Source organism: Panthera tigris, chromosome A3 (assembly GCF_018350195.1).
Source record: "Panthera tigris isolate Pti1 chromosome A3, P.tigris_Pti1_mat1.1, whole genome shotgun sequence".
In the NCBI taxonomy this organism is placed as follows: Eukaryota; Metazoa; Chordata; class Mammalia; order Carnivora; family Felidae; genus Panthera; species Panthera tigris.
Window position 1 is genome coordinate 55,477,893 of NC_056662.1, and position 20,383 is coordinate 55,498,275.

The window sequence follows — 20,383 nt, forward strand, 5'->3', positions numbered from 1 at the left end:
GGGCTACCTCTGTCTCCTTCCTTATTGTTCTTTCTCTCATCCTGATATCCGAATTATAGGGCCAAAGTGACTCTTGCAGACAATTCTAATTTTGCTCCCGTGTGGGACAAAAGTCAAATAATTATAGAAGAGATTCATGTTTTAAATGATCTAATTCTGATTTTCTAAGAGTCCTTAGTATACATGTCATGTCTACAGCCTTGCAGATGGGCAGTTTTGCTCATGGCCACCTTGAATCTCCCCTGGTGCCCTGTAATTCTCGTCCTGTCCTCGGAAAAACAGCTGCTCGTATCTCAATGCATACCTGAAGAGTGTTATAAAGTTCCCTTTTAGTTGCCCTTCTTTAGGCTAATTAAACCAAGATTCTTTTGCATTTTCTCATAGAGACTATTCCCAGGGCTTTAACAATTTTTGGTTTTCATTCCTGTGCACTTTATACTCTCCCATCCCCCCTTTCTTTTAGACATTGCCTGGCATTGTTAGATACCAACTGTGATAGTTTAGATCAGTGATTCTCAAAGTGTAGGCTGTGGACAAGCAGCATCAGCATCACCAGAGAACTCGTTAGAAATGCAAATTATCAGGTGCCACACCAGACCTACCAAATCAGAAACTCCATTGATGGGGCCCGGCGATCCAGTTTAACAAACCCTCCAGGGAATTCTGATGTATGTTAACGTGTGACAATTATTTTTCAGCATTCTTTTTCCTCCCCTACTGGGGGCATGAGCCCTTCCTAGCCCCATTCATGTTGGATGTGGCCACGTGACTTGCATTGGCCAATGGAATGTTAGTCAATGTGATATAAGCCTTAGATGTATTTGTGTGGCTTTGGGTTGGCTCTGGTGCTCCAGGGATTGGTCACAAGAAGAACACGTCCTGGGTCCAAGAGAGTATAAGGTTAGATGGAACAGAACAGTTCAGTGTGTTTCAAAAAGAACTGGAAACAGAAATAAACTCTTTGGATGTCTATCTTTCTCTTAGTCTCGACTTCACCATGGACAATATATGACACACTAGGAAGCAAATAGTCCAGTGAATGAACAGTCTATTACTATGTTGCTAAAAATAAACAGATAAATAATAAATAAATGGAGAGAACTGATTAGTTGAAGTACAGTACACATTTTAGACTAACTTTGTTTAGATGACCTTTTGGATTCTTTAGGAGTAAAATAACATTCTCATCACAGCAGATTGAATAAATAAAGCAGACGAAGTAACTTTATTCTTTCATGTTATATGATGTCTGGAGAGAGATGGGCCCCGTCACTGTTCCGTGGGTTGATAATATCAGGATCAGCATGTCTGTGGAGAAGTGGCAGGCACTAACTGAGCTGGTCTCATCGCAGGTATTTCAAATAGAGGGTGTTTAATAAAGGAAGTTGTTAACATAAGTGATGGGAGAGCAGAGACCCAACTGGGGATTGAAACCCTTCCAATGTTAGCAACAGCATTAAGGGCCAGAGAGGTAAAAAGGGATAAATCCGAGGCTACATAGGCTGCCAGAGATCTCCAGCTATCGGAGTTCAGATGCCTCTAGCATTCTCCTGCGCATCAGGGTGCTTTGTATTACCTTCCGTCACTACCCACAATCCTCCCAGTTCTTCCTCGATTACTCATAGGTAGATCACTTGCATCCACATCCTTATCTAAGGGTGCTGAAGATTACCCATCATGCTTTCAGAAAACACTTTTGTTAAATAGACAGGTTCCTTGGGGCGCCTGGGTGGCCCAGTCAGCTAAGCATCCGACTCTGGATTTCAGCTCAGGTCATGATCTCATGGATTGTGGAGGTTAGGCTCCGTGTCGGGTTCTAACCTGCTTTGGTTGGGTTGGAACCTGCTTTGGATTCCCTCTCTCCCTCTCTCTCTGCCCTTCTCCTGCTCGCACCCTCTTTCTCTCTCAAAATAAATCAAAGAACTTAAAAATAAACTTTAAAAATACTTTATAAAAAATAAACCGGTTCCTCTTTTAGAACAGGTGATTTTTTAACAAAATGGACCTGAAACAGAGAGGCAAGGAGCCTCAGTGTTTTCTCCCAGAAGCAGAAGCCGAGACAAGGTTATGCTTTACAAATCTTGCCCAAGAAAATGTAAAAGCAATTGAACAAGTCTTTACAAATATTTTTTAAGTTATGAGGGGGTTACCCATAACATACAATATTCTGTCCTATTGTTCAGCGCACAGTTCCCTGGTATTGAGCACATTTACATTGCTGTGAAACCATCATCACCGTCCATCTCTTGAACTCTTTCGTCTTGCACAACTGAAACTCTGGCCCCATTAAACACTAACTCCCTGTTGCCCTCTCCCCCAGCCTCTGGCACTCACCATTCTCCTTTCTGTCTCCATGAGCTTGACTACTTTTAGGAACCTCCTGTAAGTGAAATTATGCAGTCTTTGCCCTTTTGTGACTGGCTTATTTCACTTAGCATAATGTCCTCATGCTTCATCCATATCGTAGACGTTGGAGTTTCCTTCCTTTTTAAGACTCAAGAAAATTCCATTGTATGTATATACGTACCACATTTTGTTGGTCCATTCATCGATGGACACTTGGGTCACTTCCAGTTTTCGGCTGTTGTGAATAATGTTGCTACACACTTGAGTATACAAGAAATCGAACAATTCTTACTCAGAGCCGTGTTCCTTGAGAAGTCGATAAAGAAGAGAAGCTTACACAGAACGCAGGTCAGTGTGGATATGCTAAATTTGAATTAATTAATTGTGTCTAGTTAGCTTCTGGAAACATAAACAGAGATGCCAAACTAGATGCCTTGGCAGGGGCCAAACATGCAAAGAGAAGTCTGAAAATTATGAACAAAGAGGAAATTTATAAAACATTTAAGTGATTTTCATTAGGGTGTGAGTGGACTGGATTATATTGCTGAGGTGAGGGGGTGTGTTGGATTTTCTAGACTCTTCCTTAAGACGAATGGCAGAAACCCAAGCTCTACACAATATAGAGATGTTGGATGGAGAAAGCACATAGAGGGGAAGACAAGATTGAGAACCAGTGTTTTGTAAAGATAATCTATAGGAGCTGAATTGGCAGCATAGAGAGGGCCATTTGCTGACAGGACAGCATGCAGTTTCTAGTGGAGATCTTGAAATATTGGGAGGGAAATACAGTCCTTTTGAAACTTGAGGTCAGAGGAAATCCTTAGAAGGAGAGACTGAGAAGTCATTAAGAACTATTTATTTACTTGTTTCACAAACAATGCTTGGGCAGCACTCTCTGTGGTAGATTATACTATCCAAGTATAGCCATTACCCAATGCTCTTCTAGAACTGTGCCACACTCCCAATAGGAAGTAGTGTCTTATTCCCCTCTCCCGGAATCTGGATATGCTTGGGATTCACTTGTAAATAAGAGAATGCCGTGGAAATGGTGCTGTGTGACTCCGGTGTCTCGGTTGGAAAAGTCTTCATAGCTTCTGCCTTTCTGTTGGAATGCTGAGTCTTGAAGCTTTCAGTTCTCATGAGTCATCTTCTTGTCCCAAGGCAGCCATGCTGTGAGGAAGCTCAACTAGCCAGATAAAGAGATGCCACACTGAGAGGCCCTGAGACCTCTCCATGTAAGAGGTAAAGATGCCCAGAAAGTCCATCCCTGGCGGTTAGGCCTCCTGCACCTGCATGGGAGACGTTGAGGCAGAACCATTGAAACTGTAGGTCAGGAATTAAAGCTCCCGGACTCCTGACCCACAGAGCCAGTGAGAGATCATAAGATAATTGTTGTTTTCAACAACAACTACATTTTGGAGAGATTTGACATGGCTGTGGATAACCAGAGTACTGCTTTGGGACCAGGCATTGTTTTAGGTACTGACGTATGGTGGTTTGAAAATCCAAGTGTCCTTGTCTGTATTTACAGACCAGGTAGAAACAGAGTCACTGAGGATAACTAGCAAGAACACTTCTCAAAGTGATAGGACGGAACGACTAAGAATAGTGAAAGAGGACAATGACCAATGACCAGGTGTGTTCGGAAGTTTCTCGGCATTTTGGGGTGAACGAGAGGAAAATGCCTTAAACGTAAGATAAGCAGTGTCCCTTCCCTACTTCCTCGCTGCTGGATAGGATAGGATCGAGGAGGGCAAAGCACCTAAAAGGGCAACTTAAGAGGGAAAAACACAACCTTTAATGTCTCACTGGGACAAAGTGTAACTTGAGTGACGCAGAGGTGTTGAGTCAGTTCCTAGAGATGGGTTAAATGTTGTTACAATCATCCCCCTTTTGGGGGCACTCAGGGGTCATGCTTCCTTTCAGGTGCTTCTTGTGAAGCCGTGGGCAGAACCATGCCTAGCCGTGGGTGCTTTGTGGCCAGAACAAAGGGCAAAATAAATGTATATCCCACCCCACCACCCCACATACATAATTTATAGCATTTTAATCTTCCTACTTGTTTCTGCTTATGAATTTCTTATAGAATTATTTAATGATGTGAGTTCAATGGGCAATTTCAAAATCTACTTAATTTACCATTTCCTTTCTCAGCGATGCAGCGAGGCACTGAGAACCATACTGCAGAGGTAGCAGCCTGAATGCGCTTGAGAGAAAAAAATCATCCAATGTCAGACAATTAATACGTAGGCAGGCTCCTGCCCTCTGTCCCTGGGTCCCAATAACCCTGACAGGATGCTAAGGAGTTTCACAGATCAGAGAGAGACAGAGTTGTGTTAAAGAAACAGCATCAGACGTACCTCATGCCCAGTCTTGGAAGGCCCCTGGTGTCTCTAGGTGTCCTATGAGGCGAAGGGAATGAGTTTTACAGGGCAAATGCAATAAAAGCAAAGGAGAAAAGGATGTAATCTTAAACTGAGTCAGTAGTCTGGACGAGGAGACACGGAGAATCTGCCCAGGAGCATGGGAGAAACTTGTTACAGTAATAAGCTCAGGAAGCACACGTCCCGATCTCTGACGTCGGTGAATATGCATTCGTAAGTCATGAGGCATGTGAACATTCAAGATTCTTCTGAATGGACCGACCACGCTGAGACAGAGGATGGAGCATGGAAGGAGAGACCACACAAAAGCAGGTGTTAAGAGTCCTCACCTGGCAGACACATCCGATTCACTCCCACCGGCCCTTCTCCCACGACATCTCCCCCCCCCCCCCCCAAAGCACTGGCAAAGCTGTTGGATGGCCAGATGGGTCTCACCTGCAGGACACACGCCCGTCCTCCCGGACAACTTAGAGCGGCCCATGATGTCTTATGGCAAGTCGGTTTCAGAGCACTCGTCCTTTGCGTGGGGCAAAGCGGTAGGTCACGGTTTCAAATCCCGGGTGGTCACAACCGAAGGGCATTAGCTCACCGGGGAAGGACTTCAGATGACCTTTACCCGGCCTCATATGAAACGAGGCTCTCGGTCTCCACTCAGCTTTTCACGGTCGAGGCATCTGCACCGCTCAACGGATGCTAACCGTCCACAGTAGGGAGAGGGGGACACACACCAGGGCTTTCCGTCTCCTTGATAGACTCGGTGGGGATGTGTCCGGTCTTACGGACGGAAAGCCGCAGACATCAACACCGTCAACTGAGCCACAGGCATCAGCATAAAACTCAAACCCGAGAGAGGCTCAAATTAGTATCCAAACATGCCTCTGTTTCCTTAATGCTCATTCAGACAGAGGTTCAATGGCTGGAAATTATTGAAATGAGGCAGATGTCAAGGGGATGCTGCACAGGCAGCTCCTCTTCAGTGGCAGTCATTGTGTGCCTCCAGCTTCAGGATCCTTGTTAAATCTCCACATCGTGCCCGGCCCTAAAGTACCTGCCGGTGCAGCTTTCCCGTTCGCCGCAAGAGTTGCACAAATGTACGAACGGAGCTGAAGGCTCTGGGATCGGCCTGGAGCTGCGTCATTTTCCCGATCGTTAGACTGAGAGCCCCCGTGCCCCGCTGCTACCGTGCGCATCATTTCGGAGCACCATTCCCTTCCTCCCCTGTGGTCCTTGGCTTCGCTCGGCGCCTCCCACCGACCGACACCACCGGGCCTCCGTGCACCTTGCACGGGAAGAGAAAACGGTCTTGAAATAAGAGACTTCCTCTTGGTTTCTCAATCGGGTACAACCAGGGTTGTTTTTCATTTTTCAAGCCAACCGGTGTAAAGCGTCTAAGAGGTGAGGGAATAAATACACGACTTTATGCCGGGGTGGGGGTTGTTAACTGTTTTTGCAAAGGTGGCCCAAGCCAAGGCATTCCTGTTCCCCAGCGGGACTGGAGGTGGAGGGAGGCTTAAATATAGGTCTTTTTTTTTTTCCCTCTAAATCTGTAACCTGCAACAATGTCTTGCAACATTTCGCCTATTCTGAGAACTGCAGCCTATGTTGCTAAAGAAGCTCAGTGATATTTCCTACTTCAGGAGGGGGGTGAGGGGAACCCTCCAGAGGTGGCCAACAGATGTAATGAAAGTCCTAGTTTTCTTCAGTGGAAAAAATGTCTTTATATGCAGGCAGGATATATGACAGTGCACGTATTTTTTGTGCTAAGTATTCAACCTAAGTTAAATACCGAAAATACGAGAGGAGAAAATATTGCCCGATTCAGTATCTGACCTCACCTTACTTTAGAGCAAGGTTGTAAAATCCAGCAGAATGGCTTTCTTTCTTTCTTTTACAGATTTTAATTTTTTAAACGTTAATTGATTTTTGAGAGAGAGAGAGAGAGAGAGAGCGTGAGTGAGGGAGGGGCGGAGAGAAAAGGAGACAGAGGATCCAAAGCAGATTCTATGCTGAGAGAGCAGCGTCCGCACGATGTGGGGCTCAAACCCCAAACTATGAGATCATGACCTGAGCCAAAGTCAGATGCTTAACTGACTGAACCGCCCAGCCGCCCCCCGAATGGCTTTCTTAAACTTCCTTATACGAACCTAAACTCAGCAGAGAATCTTACTTAGAATATGTAGCTTTTGTTCTCTTCTCTTCTGACCACACCATCAAAAAAAGGAAGAAAAATAATCTGTCATGTGTATATATATTCTTCGAGAGTTCAAGTATTTTTAAATGTAAAAACTTTTAAGTGCAACATAAAAAAAAAGTAGCTGAGAGCTATAAATATGTTTTTGACTTCACAAAAGAAATATTTCATAATTTACACTCTCCATTCTTGAGGGAAGAGCAACTTTACCACTCATGAATTATCGGTTTCTTCTTCCTGGTTAAATATTCACTGTCTGTCCATCTGTCTTGTTCATATTTTTCTCCTGTTGATTTTTAGCACTCTTAGAAATAAGGAATACATTTCAAACTCGATGCACAGGGGATTTCATTATAAATTGTGGCAAACTGGGAAAACGCAGACTTGATGTGTTAACCTCTACAAACTGGTGTGGGAAGCTGGGTTGGTAAATTCGTGGTGATGGCTGTGGATGCTCTTTGGATTATATGCTAGAATCACATCGCTTAAAAATAATTATGTCCATTTAACTTTCCTTAGAAAAATTTGAGAACTTTTTAATGCTATAATCTGTTAAGACTTAGGTATGTGAGTTGTTTTTAATCACCACGAAGCTAAAGTACCTGTACGTTCCAAATTGTATTCAGTTGCAAACAAACCCTAAACGATAGTTGGGAAGGCAACACACACTGTCTCTGGAGGCTTGTCTGGACATTACATAAAAATGCCCAGACTGGAAACTTCATAGGTAACCTACACACTGTTTATCACGATTGCACGTGCATACACTTTCTCTGTCCTCCTGCGGACATCGTTTGTATCGATGTCACATATATAAAAACCAAAAATAGGTAGAAAGAGTCTCAGTTTTAGAAAAAGCTTGGTTTTGGAACAGATTGGAATTTGGGTTTTAGTCATCCAAGATGTGATAAACCACACTGGGCATTAATGTAGAAAACAGATTGAGCTTTTTAATGGGACATCAAATAAGACTTTATTAGCATCTATTAGGTTCAACCCCAAGCTCAGGAAATAGCATTAATGAGCATCATATATCAGCGTGTCTGTTATTAGATAACAGTATCCCTTAAAACCAGCAAGCCATATAGTACTTTATACTTTTTTACCTTTATCTTCAGAATTAGCTGACATTCTATCCTGTTACACTGGCCTTACTATTAGTAATAGTGAACCAATTTATAAACCCATTAGTGACACTTTTTCCAGAAGATAAAAACAGTCAAAATTATCTGGCAGCAATTAATCTTAATGGCTGTATGCAGTAAACAGCAATGGGCTAATTCCAGCTCTGTCAGCCCCATCAAACAATCCTGCATTAGGCAGCTTTTCAGTGATCCATTAAAGCATATTCAGAACAACAACAAATTCAATGCTGAAGGCATATGCACTAAACATTACAACAGTGATCTTCTGAAGCCATCATTATCTCTTAAATAGTACTTCCCCCATGTATTATCATTATGCTGTACATTAGAAATACTTTGATTAAACTCCCTTAATTCATAACAGACAGCTGCAGACCATTTATGCAGTTAATCTCAACACAACAGCTATTGAGGAAATATAACAAAATGAAGGCTGTAAACTGGAAGTCATTACTATGAAAGATACTGGTTTTCTAGCCCTCTTAGAGCAGAGTGCATCGTAAGGATGGGCTTTGCGCCTATAATAATGGGGATGAAACTGTTAATGACCTTCCACTTTCCCTGTAACATCTGTCCTGAGGCTGGTTGTATTGCAGACTGGGCGCGTGACCAGTTTAGACAGGGCTGTGTTCTCTGTGCGTTGGCCAATCCAAGGGTTCCACCGAGGAGGACCAAAGCTGTGGCTAGCTCCTGTTTCCCAGCTGCGGTGTTGAGAAGTCAAGGTTTTGGTTACACGAATAGTCTCACCCATGTCACGGAATCGTTAGTGTATAAAGCACTGAAAACCTATTCTGCGCGTATGTCATCGTTAGCGACAGCTTCTGATTTCCTTTCCAACAAGTGCTGTCTTTTAAAGTTTAATTGACAGTACTTGAGTTGACATACTTAAAAAAAAAATGATGCCTACAAAATTTTCTCTGCAAACTTTCTCTCCCGTGTACGTGCTATTTTCTTTTAACAATCCGGAGAAAATCTGCATGCAAAAAAAAAAAAAAAAAAAACATCCACCCCTCCTCCCAGATTTAAGTAGCCACACCCCAAGTTCACGTTCCGCTGAGTAAAATATGCACGGGTTGAATTTGATGAACAAGAAACCTGTGTAAATTTCTCCCATAATGCTCCTTCACAAACTCTTTCCTTTTCACAGGTAGAGAAACCATAAACATGTTCATGAATGGGCTCTATGTGCCTGGCCTTTTTTTTTTCCTCATATAGGGTTTATTTCAGAGTTCTAAACCACAGACACCGTGTCTACCTTTTGATGAAATGGCCAACTAATTAAAACATAAATTTAGAGTCCCCTTGCCATCTCTGACAGTACTTTCAGCTTTCAGGGTTAGCATCCGTGAATTAAATATTGATCCCAGATGTAAAGTGCCGCCATTGTGGAGTGATAAGGGCTTAGCTTTCAGAAGGAAGGACCAATCCCTGTGGCAGTTTGCACTGAATGTTTATGGGGATTTCCACCATGGTAGCTAAATTGAGCCATCCCTCCAAGATGTCCGGGAACACATGAATATTAATGTTTGCCAGCGTGGGGAGAGTAGATTAGCTGGGTGGACGTCACCCGTCACTTGGGCCCCTCAGGTTACCTGTGATGCAGCAGAGATCCCTGCCTGCCCTCCCCCACGTTCCCAGCCACCCCTCCCGGAATACCACGCTTTTAAAAAAAAAGTGGCAGCTCTGGGAAGTTTTCTTCATTTTTCTCTCCTTTCCGTTGCATTTGTTGGAATGTCGAATGTCGTCGAACGTCCTTTATTTCTCACATTTGCGTTTGTGACAAAGCTGCCCCAAATCTCTCTTGGGCACCTGGATATCCTGAGGCCAGTTGCAGGCCTGAAGTGCAGTTGGAACCACCTGGGATTTTCACCCATTTTGAAAAGTCTTCTCATCCTGGGCCTTAGTTCCCTGCCATCTGAGTTACAAAGCTCTACTCCCAATTGCTGACTCACAAGTACGTTTGAGAAATAGTGCCTTTCCTTGGAAGTTCACAGCACATGTCAGCGTAGTAAAGCCTCTGACAGGGTCTAGAGCAAAGAAGCCTGTTTAACAGTGATTAACTCAGCATTCCCAAACCTTCCCAACTGATTTTTTTTTTTTTTTTAAATAGAGTAACAGTCAACATCTTATGGGGTACTAATCTTTCATAGAATCTATTTTGGGACATGCTTTTCTAAATTCCTGCTTGTAATATTTATGTCTCAAGATTAGTCTGTGGTAGGAAAGGACAAGTTTGCGATTTGATTGATTATGCTTTCTTCTGATTTGTGTTCGTACGTTTTGGTATAGCTTAAAGATACTCCACGGTTGACAAGTGGCCATTAGCAAATAAAATTATGTTTGGGAAAAAAAAAATTTGTTTGCAAAGCACAAGCTTGCTTGACTTTGATAGATCTTGCCATTCATTCCAGGAATCTAAGTTTATCAAACAATGTTCATGTAGAAATTTTTTTCTGATTGAGACATAAGGTTTTCTTCAACTAATGATTAGAGTTTTCCAACTGATGTTAAACATATGGATAATTCACGAATGTGCTCATTTACCCTGCTGTGGAACATTATCTTTAGCTACAACACAATTATATTGTACATGAAAAGTTCTATCTAGACATATTTACATATATCTATATCTGCCTCTATTCCGGAAGCTTCAAGTTATGAGCAGGTAACTTCTCCTGCTTGCAGTCTCAGCACACATTCCCCCCCCCCCCCCCCCCCCCCCCCCCCCCCGGCCAAATACGACAAATAGTGACTGTGTTCTAGATGCACCTTATAAAAGTGTTTAATCCACTGGAACTGTGTGACTAAAAAGCTACAAACCGTAAGTTTACAGGCCAATGTCAGTAGAGTTGCCATGCCAGCAAATTAAACCAAATCGAAAAATGGTAAGGTGATAAAGTTAACTAAGAAATCCTCTAACACGTTTGATCTAGGATACTAACACTTGAAGAAATGTAGGTTTGGTTTTAAAAGATGAGGTGTAGATTGAGGTGTGTGTGTGCGTGTGTGTGTGTGTGGTGGGTCTTCTGAAGCAAACTTCTAACTGCAATATTTCTTTTTGTAAATTAATTAATTTATTTTTGAGGAGAGGGAGAGAGAGAGAGAGAGCGCCCATGCAGGAGCCAGAGAGGGGTAGAGAGAGAGAGGGAGAGAATCCCGAGCAGGCTCTGAGCTGATGCGGGGCTTGATCTCATGAGCCCTGACACCACGACCTGAGCGAAAATTAAGAGCCGGATGCTTAATTGACTGAGCCACCCACGCTCCCCCTAACTTCAATATTTCTAAATACTGTCCCAAACTTAATGTGCTGTTCCACCCCGGCCTTCCATTCAGACAGATCACGACAGGTCTTTTTCCAAGAAAAAAAGAAGAAAGGAAGGAAGGAGGGGGAGGAAGGGTGGGAAAGAGAGTGAGAAGAAATAGAGTTCCTCTGATGGATTAGGTAAGATGTGAGAAGTGAAATACAGAAAACCTGGGGGGAACAGCATTTGTGCAGTACTTTTCCCGAAGGTGGCCATTTTGAGAAGGGAGTCAGGAAGGGGCAGACCAGTCTTACTATCATATGCCCGGGGTGCAGTTTGTCTCGAATTGTGCCTCAAACACCTGCATAACCATCAAGCCTCAACTTTTTTCTCGCTCCTGTCGTAGAGTTCAGTCCATGTGACTAAGTTTCAATTCCATTTCCTTGCTTGGCTGTATGGTTCTTCACCGAGCCTGGTGCTTGGGCACCGCAACCTCTGCCAGTCCTTTCTCCCAGAAGGCTGGTCCGTATATTCCACCCACTGCCTTGTCACCTGACGCTGACCCCCGTCTCGCCCACCCCCTCCGCTCCATCTGCTTCCTTTTCCTCGGGATCCAAGCGTGCTCCCCTTGGTCCTGGGTACTCTTTAGGGGCATCTTACCACCTGGGCTCAGGTAAACCCTTCACCGCTGTCCATGCTTCCAGTATCCCCAGTCCATGCCTTATACTGGACTCGGAGTCGTGTTAGGAAATGCCAGTCTGGGCTTTTCAGAATCCTCCTGAGTCCCGCACCTGGCAAGGTCAGCATTCTTTAGCATGATCCCTTTCCTACGTCTCCTACTTTGTTTTCTGCCTGCTCTGCCCCAGTTCATCTGATCTCCTGGCTATTCCTCAGATGCACAGTGTTTACTCTCAGATCCGTGTCTTTGCACATCAGGTTCCCTCCCCCTAACTTCTTTTCCTATTAACTGCCTCCTACTCATCAATACTGAATTCATTTATCATGTCTTTTGAAAATCTCAGTCTCTGGCTAAGCAAGATGCACCTACTCACTGAATTATAATTCACTGAACTGTAATTACTTTCTTGTCTCGCTTTGACCTGCTTGAGGACAAGGACAATGTCTTTCATTTTGTATCGCAAGCTTGTGAGACTATTTCTTGGAACATAGTAGGTACTTACAAAGTATTCATTGAATGAATGGACCAAAGATTGTACAGCAACATCACGTACTGGATCATTCCCTTCTCTGGGATACCGCAGAACTGCAGAATTCTTTAATGGTCAACAGTTAGATTTTTGTTAATAGACATTAGCTACATTATATAGAGAAAAAGATACTTGTAGCATCCATGTAAATAGATTAACAAGCGCTGATTTGCATGTGGTAGGATTGCAAGTGGATTCATCCAACCTTTCTGCACGCGGGTGTGTTGTCTAAATTAAAAAAAAAGTTGGTTCCTTTTATGATAATAAAAAAGAGATAACTTAAAAAAGAAACGTCTCGGGGTGCCTGGGTGGCCCAGCCGGTTAAGCATCCGACTCTCGATTTCCACTCAGGTTGCGATCTCACGGTTCGTGAGATCAAGCCCCACGTCGGGCTCTGCGCTGAGCATGAAATCTGCTTGGGATTCTCTTTCTCCCTCCCTCTCTCTCTCTATTTCTCTGTGTGCCCCCCCCCCACATCTTAAAATAAATAAATAAGCATTAAAAACAACAACAAAAAGAAATGTCTTCTTAGCATGGCTCACCGCTTTACAAAGGAACAGGACACACGGGGCCCCCTGCTGTCACATGGGTCACTCTTGCTCTGTTCCGCTCTTCCTGTTCCCTCTGCTTCCCTCATCTTCTCGTTATCCCCACCACCCCCCCCCTCCCCCCCAGGCTGTTGGCGATGGGAGGTTTGGCCCGGACTTGGTGACATTTGGTTCATGTTTGCATGTGATATTTGGTTCATGTTTGCATGTTTGCTTTAGTACCTCTCTGCTAAATGAGTCTCTTACCACTATCGACCAGCTACCCTCATTGCCAACACATCCCCACGTCGTGGCGGGAGGGGTCTAGGCAGGGCCGAAGGACTTGCTTCTCCTGGCCTTCCCGGGGAAGCATGGGTCCTCAAAGGGGAGACTCAGGGTCAGTCATTTATTTGCCTCAGGACGCTGTACCAATTTCTCCTAAGGAGGCAGAATGGGTGGTTTACCAAACTAAAATCAAGGAACCCAGCCAAACTCCCCACACAATTTCCCTTCAACAGCAGAGTATGTCCTGGGCATTTCTCCGGGTCATTAAGACAGCAGCTCTGACCACCGTGGGGCTGAGCACAGAGCCCACTCCGTAAATGTTGTTTACGGGCTGGTCCTTCCGAGTTCCACTGAATGGGGCTTTCATTCTACGGAACGCTAGCAAACTCTCTTAAATGGCAATGCAATCTTGAATGTTTTTTTTCCTAACTACGTCTACAGAAACATTGAAGAAACTTGGTGCACCGGTCTGATGCTCTTAAAGATGCGGAAGAAAAAAATGTAATGATGCTTGAAACAGGCTAGCCTTCTCCGTTCCCCCATGACAGCATCAGGTGACCAAAGTCTTGGTTTTAGTGGCCAGGTTGATTGATATGCTAAATTGATTATGTTCAACAGACATTTAGAGGGTGCCTAATGCACTCAAGGTTACCAGGCTAGGAGCTTCAGGGGATAAGAGAGGAATGAAACCTGGTCCCTGCCCTCCAGGAATTTACAGTATGGTGCCTATATATGAAGTGCGATAGAAATTCTCTTCTCTTTGATTGTGACTCAGGAGAATAAATGTTTGGATTTCCCTTCATTAAATGGTTTTCTTTCGGTTGAGGTTTATTCTGAGCCCCACCTCGAACATTTCAGCAACTTCCCAACTGCGCTACCCGTAACTTTTGGGCAAGGTTCTGTTTGTGCACTGATTTATTTATTTGCGTTCTCACTCAACAAATATTTACTTAATGCTCCTATGTGCCAGGAACTGTTTTAGGAGCGTAGAGATGTAGTGCCGAACAAAACTTCAACACACGCACTAGGAATTAGCGAGGGCTATGAAGAGAAAGCAAGCAGAATGAGGGGGTCGCGAGGGTGAGGAGCTCTTCTGAGGAGGGGTGTGTCAGGAAGCCTTTCTGAGAAGTTGGCATTTGAATGAAGCCTTGCAAAAGTCTGGAGGATGCGCGTTAAGGGCAGACGTCCCGGCAAGTACAAAGGCCTGAAGCAGAATGACGTGGGAGTGTCTGCAGAACAGTAAAAAGAGCAAAGTGGCTGAATCCAGGGTGTTAGGTAGGAGGCGAGGGCCGCGCCAGGGTCAGGCTCCGGAAAGGAGGGGACTTGTAGGCCAGGACAAGGCCTGTGGGCTACATTCCAAGTAAAGGAGTTTGAGCATAGCCTATGACTGATCTGATCTTTGTTTAAAAAAAGATCACTCTGACTCTTCGGTGGAGAAGAGCCCGTAGAATAGTTTTTTTTCCAAAAAGGAATAAATATCTACTCCATTATTTCAGTCCTTGGTCCAAATAGATTTGCACAAACGTGCTATTCTTTCCTAGTTTTGCTACCCGGCCAATAACTTGTCAATACGATGGCTATTATTAAAGAGCAATTTCTACCTGGAAGATTTGGCTCAACGTTGGGAAAAACCGTGTAACAACTAAAGCTCCCCAACAATGAGCTCCTGTTCTTAGAAGTGTCCAAATAGAAGCTAGGTGACCTGCTGTCCGGGGCGTGGTAGGAGTGATTCCTATCGTGCGCGGACACGAACTTGATGCATCTGAGAAATGCTAATTCTTTGGACTCATTTGCTTCCCATTAAAGGACATAGAACGGGATTCTAGATTTAAGATACGGAGACTCTCATGGACATTATCCTGTGCTGCCCACATCCGTCATTCTGCCAGCTGGGCAGAACGGTGCTCAACTGTCAGCCTCTCCTGAAGTCTCCTTGGCTGGAGAGTGCTGCTTTGTCCCAGGTCACGCCTCTTCCTGGGACATCCCTTATCATCAGTCAGCTGATGTAGAGGATAAAAAGCCTGACTGCCTTGCTCCATTTGGGGACAACTTTGAAGGGCTACTCTAGCTCCAGAGCTCCTGAGGTCAGCTGGGACTTTGTAGACACTTCAAGGCAGCCCATCCTCTCCGTCCGCCTAGTCTGGCTTTATTCCCTTCCTTCCCACCTGTTGGTCCCTTTAAACCACTCCCCCCTCCTCCCCCCGCCCCCCGCCCAACACACACACACCATAAACTCTACCTCTGTGTCTGCTTCTGGGAACCCAGGTAGAGAGCATCATTGTGTAGGAAAGTAAAGTGGCTTAGATGTAGTTCAGGGCTCCTGCTTGCATTTTCAGCAGGTGCATTGTCACATAAGCCTTAAGGGAGCCTCAGGCCAGTGAGGGTCTCTCTCTCGCTCTGTATTCAGAGAGGGGACTGCTCTGAAATCTCCATCCATGCTCCAGGGAGAGACAAGGAGTGCACAGTGCTGGGTACATAGTGGTAGCTCAGCAAATATGCTTTAAAATGTATATATTACAACCCCCAGCCGTATGTGAACAGAGGGACACTGTGTTCTTATTGGGAAGGTTCTATACACCACCCTAAAGGGCAGAGGCCATGCAGGAGCTAGTGACCAGCCAGCTCCTGAAGGCGAGCGGTGACCTCCGTGGTGTCTCAGTCTGAGGGGCTTGGTGGGAAAGCGGTAGAAGACCGTGGTTTCTGTTTGGTGGAAAAGGAAATAGAACATCATCACATGCTCTGGAAACTGCAAAGGATGCTGGGCCAGCCCCCAACGTTGATTGAGAAAACTGAGTAGCACTGTGCGAGAAATTCAGAAATCACTCAAGGATGGAAAAGTTTACTATCTCAAATGTTTTGAGCGAATACTATCATGTATAACTTCACCCCAAATCATTTTATACCTTCCTCTGATATTTCATTATTACTTGTAAGTCTCTTCCTGAAGCTTCAAGAATAATTTTTTTCTTTTTGCAAGGCTCTTTCATATGAATTGGCTTATTGGCATCAAAAAGCTAGATGATAAATTTATCTACAATTCAGAAGCACATTAAATGTGATACGTGCAAGCGTAGATTTCGCTGGAACCGTGTCTGTATTTTACTGTATGCCTATCTGAGGGTAGGAGGCAAATTTTGTGGGCACCAACTCGAATTCTGTACATGCATCATGAGAAAAGGAAAGCGTCCAGATAGGTTGTATTGAAAGGAATAAATACATCCCCCATTCATCACAGGGTTTTTAGTCAATGTTTATAACCTCCACCCTGCCCACGGTCTGGGATGGTTCACTCCGACCAGCCTTAATTTCTTTTGCTGGAGGGCAGTGCAATTCAGTGATCCAGGCTCGGGACAGCCATCCTGGGTCCGCAACTGGCCCTCCGCTCTCCAGCTACGTGACCTCACCCTGGTCACTCATCCTGGTGGCTCACTGCCTCATCTGTAAAATGGGAACGAATCCAGTAATGCCTAACTCGCAAGGTGGCTTTGAGATGTTAATGTACGTCAAACACTTGGAAGAGTGTGTGGCTCGAGGAATCATTTAGTTCATGCGTTTTCTCTCTCTTGTTTGTAAAATGGACACAAAATACTTAACTGTTTAGAGTGCAGGGGGAAATACTTGCCGAGTAATTAGAGCCCTCGGTGCCCAGTAGTATGAGCGGCTCTCTAAGCAGCTTATGTATAGCTCCCATAAGCTTGTAGAGCCGCTCATACTTGTTTTGGAAAAGGATATTGGAGATGAGGGGTGGCCTCTGTGACCCCTCCTTCACCAGCTCCTTCTCCAGCTGCCTGCAGCGCTTGGTTGAGGCTTTATTATTGCATCTGGATTTCAATGTTGACCGGTCTCTCCCACCCGTTGGATCATATCCATGCTGTAAACAAGTCTTGCTTTGGAGTCAGTCAGACCTGGGTGGACCCAGGCTCCGAGAAAGCGGGGGGAGGTGGGGTCTGATACTCTATCTCACAGAGCAGGAAGGAAGCATCAGCTAAGGCAGTGCCCTCTACAGGACCCAGTAAAGGTGGCCTTCTCCCCTTGCTCCAGGGCGGTGATCTTATATCTGCAAAGAGAGATGCTTGGCGGCCCACGGGTGTTTCTTTCATGATTATGGAATCTGATTTTGTGCTACTTATTTCCAGAGTCGGATCCGGTGTCTTTCAACATGATCAGGGGTTTCCAGTCTCCATTTCAATCATCTGTTCTGATCCAAATGTCTCCCTTCCTTGAATAGCACAAACAACAAACAGACAAAGACAAAATATTAGAGGTAAGAGATTTGCTCATTTCAACAACCACAAGATATTTAACCTATAGTGAGGTTCAGATTTCCTGACCTTAAGGACCTTATTTCTTCGTGCTGTGAAATGGGTATGTTGCTAATCAAATAGGATTTCGTGCAAAGTACTTTCTCCACGTTTGGGTTGTTTATTGCATTTTGTACATTTCATTTGAATCATATCCTTTGAAAGCCGATGTATTAATTTTAACATCGGGAAAGAAATGATTTGTAAAGATTTGATGTGGAGTCTACGAAGAGATACTATGATGGACTATATGGGAACCGGTCATTATAATAGCATCCAAGAGCAGGCAAGAAAATTATAGCCATGGGCTAATTATCCTGTTCATGTTTTTATTTTTTTCTCTCTTTCTTAAGTGTACATCACTGTGAAAATTCTGCCTCTAAGGCTAGATAGCATCTCATGTGAATCCTAAGTCAGAGATCGGATATATTTATTATGCTGGCCCTTCTTTTGTATCTCTAGACCAAGTGGAGTGGATACAGATGCTCAGAATACTATATATTCCAAAGAAACAAAATCTAATATACAGCAATATTATGTCCTGCTTCTATATTCTATAGGAGAGAAATGCCTAAATATGAAATCACACTTCATGCAATTTCTAAAACTGCATTCACATCCCTCCCCCCTCCACACACACACACTTTTGGGGACTATCGTGCTGGGTTTCCAAGTAAATGGGGCCTTTACTCTACAAAGACCGAAAGCTCTGGAAGGTTGTGTTCTGGACTTGCCGTCTCCTCTGTCAGGTCCAGTCCATTTCTTTCTTCCTTTTTCCAAGCTACAAAGCTACAACAATGTTTATATTCATATGAAGTATTTCAGCAATTCATAGCCAATTTATCAATGACCACGCAGCTGCAGGCACCACAGTCTAAAAAAATATACCAGCTCACTTGGTGTTTACATAGGCTCTGAAAGCCCCGAGTCGTGGCAAGGGGACCGAAGCCCCAGGAGTCATTAGAAAGGAACACTGGAGCCCTGGCCAGAGATGGCGGAGGGGTGTTTGCATTATAGCACAACACATCATTAAGGACACAATTGTTATTTAATGTGACACAATCATCTTTCTGCTCTTCATGAAATCCACTTAAGTAATTACCTTCTTAGCTCATTGGCTCTGTGAGCTGCCTGGCTAGAAAGGGTTATATATTTAAGGAAATATTAAAAATGGGCTCGTACAATTGCCCCCTTTAAATTGACTTTTACTTATTAACATATTCCGAACGAAGATTCCCCCTCCCCGCCCCCCCCCCCCCATTCTGCCCTCCCCCGCCAACCCTGAAAGAGTGCGAGAACTCCAAGGTAAATAAATGCTCTGGAGCATTAGCAGGATTTCAAGAGAATAAGAACACATTAGCCAAAGTGTCTTTTACTGTCAGCCATTCTTAAGAAAACAGCTGATACCTGCATATAATGCCTGGCTCTTTGTATTTTCACTTTGACATCTGTTTTAGCCAATCAATTTGTCATTGAAGCCAAAATGCTGCTTGAAAATTTGCCTTGGCTTTCTCCTTTTAAGACAAGAACACATTTCTGAAGAAAATATTCCTTTCCAAAGCTCAGTGCAGGCTCCCCAAGCTGTGTGGGTCTTAATAAGTGGCGTAGTTTTGAGGACTCGCTTTGAATAGTCTAGATATTAAGACGGATGATTTAAAGAATCCACAGAACTTATTTTCAGAGCACATTTACATGCCTTTCAAACAGATTTTTTTATTATGACGTGTCCAAGATGAGCCTGCAGAGGTTTCGCATTATTTAAGAAGAGCCGTGCCGAAGTACAGAATTGAAATTACTTGAAAACACACATCTGCATTTGAAACTTTAAGCTCGCTTTCAAAATACACTGTACAATCCGTGTTTACTATAAATACAGCGAGGTAAGTCTGAAATACCTTTATCTTATTTGGTAGCTCTGTGTTTGAGCCTCTTTGTTTGAACGGAAGTGTCAGCTGTATTTTACTTTATTATATAAAAAAGTTTCAGAATTTAATTAAGGGTCAAGTACCAGCAGCAGATAAATGCAACAGCTAAAGCATATTTCTGATCACTCTGAAGTCTGCAATCATGAAAATTATTATCATTGAGTAAAACTGGTCTCAATGATGGTGACTGGGAGACAGATTCTGTGTTACTCAGCCGTCATTTACATAATAATGGGTTCCAGTTTTCATCAGCACCTTTTGTTTGTACAGTGCTTACTGCTACAGTAAATTGTCAAAATGTCATTCCTCTCCAATCAGCCAGAAAATATCAACAGTAAACAAGGCACAGGAAGAAATTCTCTGATTAGAAGTGTGGCAGAGGAAGAGGAGAGAGCTCAAGTCTCCCTGAGCGCTGGAAACGTGTTATTCTGGTGTCCCCAAGAATACAGTCGCAAGGCTTAGGAGAATGACTTCTCCCTCCCGCCCCCTCCGCCGGCCCCTTTAATGAAGAAATACCTCTCTGCTGCTGAGGTCGCTCTGAGACCTGGGGACTGTCCCTGGGGATTAATAGATTTACATATGTATTTGTCGTTGCCACTCTGGTGCCTCTTACCGGGCATCAGCCTCTCGTTTTTTTCTGGCAGACTAGCTCGGATTAAACGGGGCAGGGATCTCCTAGTGTTCTTGTCCCCTGCTCATTCTCTGACTGTTGGCCAGTAGAGTTCCAGAGGATAAAGGAGCTGTGGGGAAGGATTTGGCCCATGACCACACTGCCATCACATGGGGCGCTTGCAGAGAGGCTCCCATCAGCTGACTAACCAGTCCTCCT

General features: G+C 44.1%; 2 long non-coding RNA genes across 2 annotated transcripts; one reads left to right on the forward strand and one right to left on the reverse strand.

Moving 5' to 3' along the window:
• Positions 1-3,221: 3,221 nt before the first annotated feature.
• Positions 3,222-5,884, reverse strand: LOC122237008. The gene is made up of 3 exons (XR_006215204.1): positions 5,166-5,884; positions 4,707-4,996; positions 3,222-3,635 (listed from the first exon to the last, which is right to left on the reverse strand). It is a non-coding gene; the product is annotated as an uncharacterized LOC122237008 (long non-coding RNA).
• A 115-nt stretch (positions 5,885-5,999) lies between these two features.
• LOC122237009 lies at positions 6,000-19,496 on the forward strand. The gene is made up of 3 exons (XR_006215205.1): positions 6,000-6,125; positions 17,465-17,592; positions 19,337-19,496. It is a non-coding gene; the product is annotated as an uncharacterized LOC122237009 (long non-coding RNA).
• The last annotated feature ends 887 nt before the right edge of the window (positions 19,497-20,383 follow it).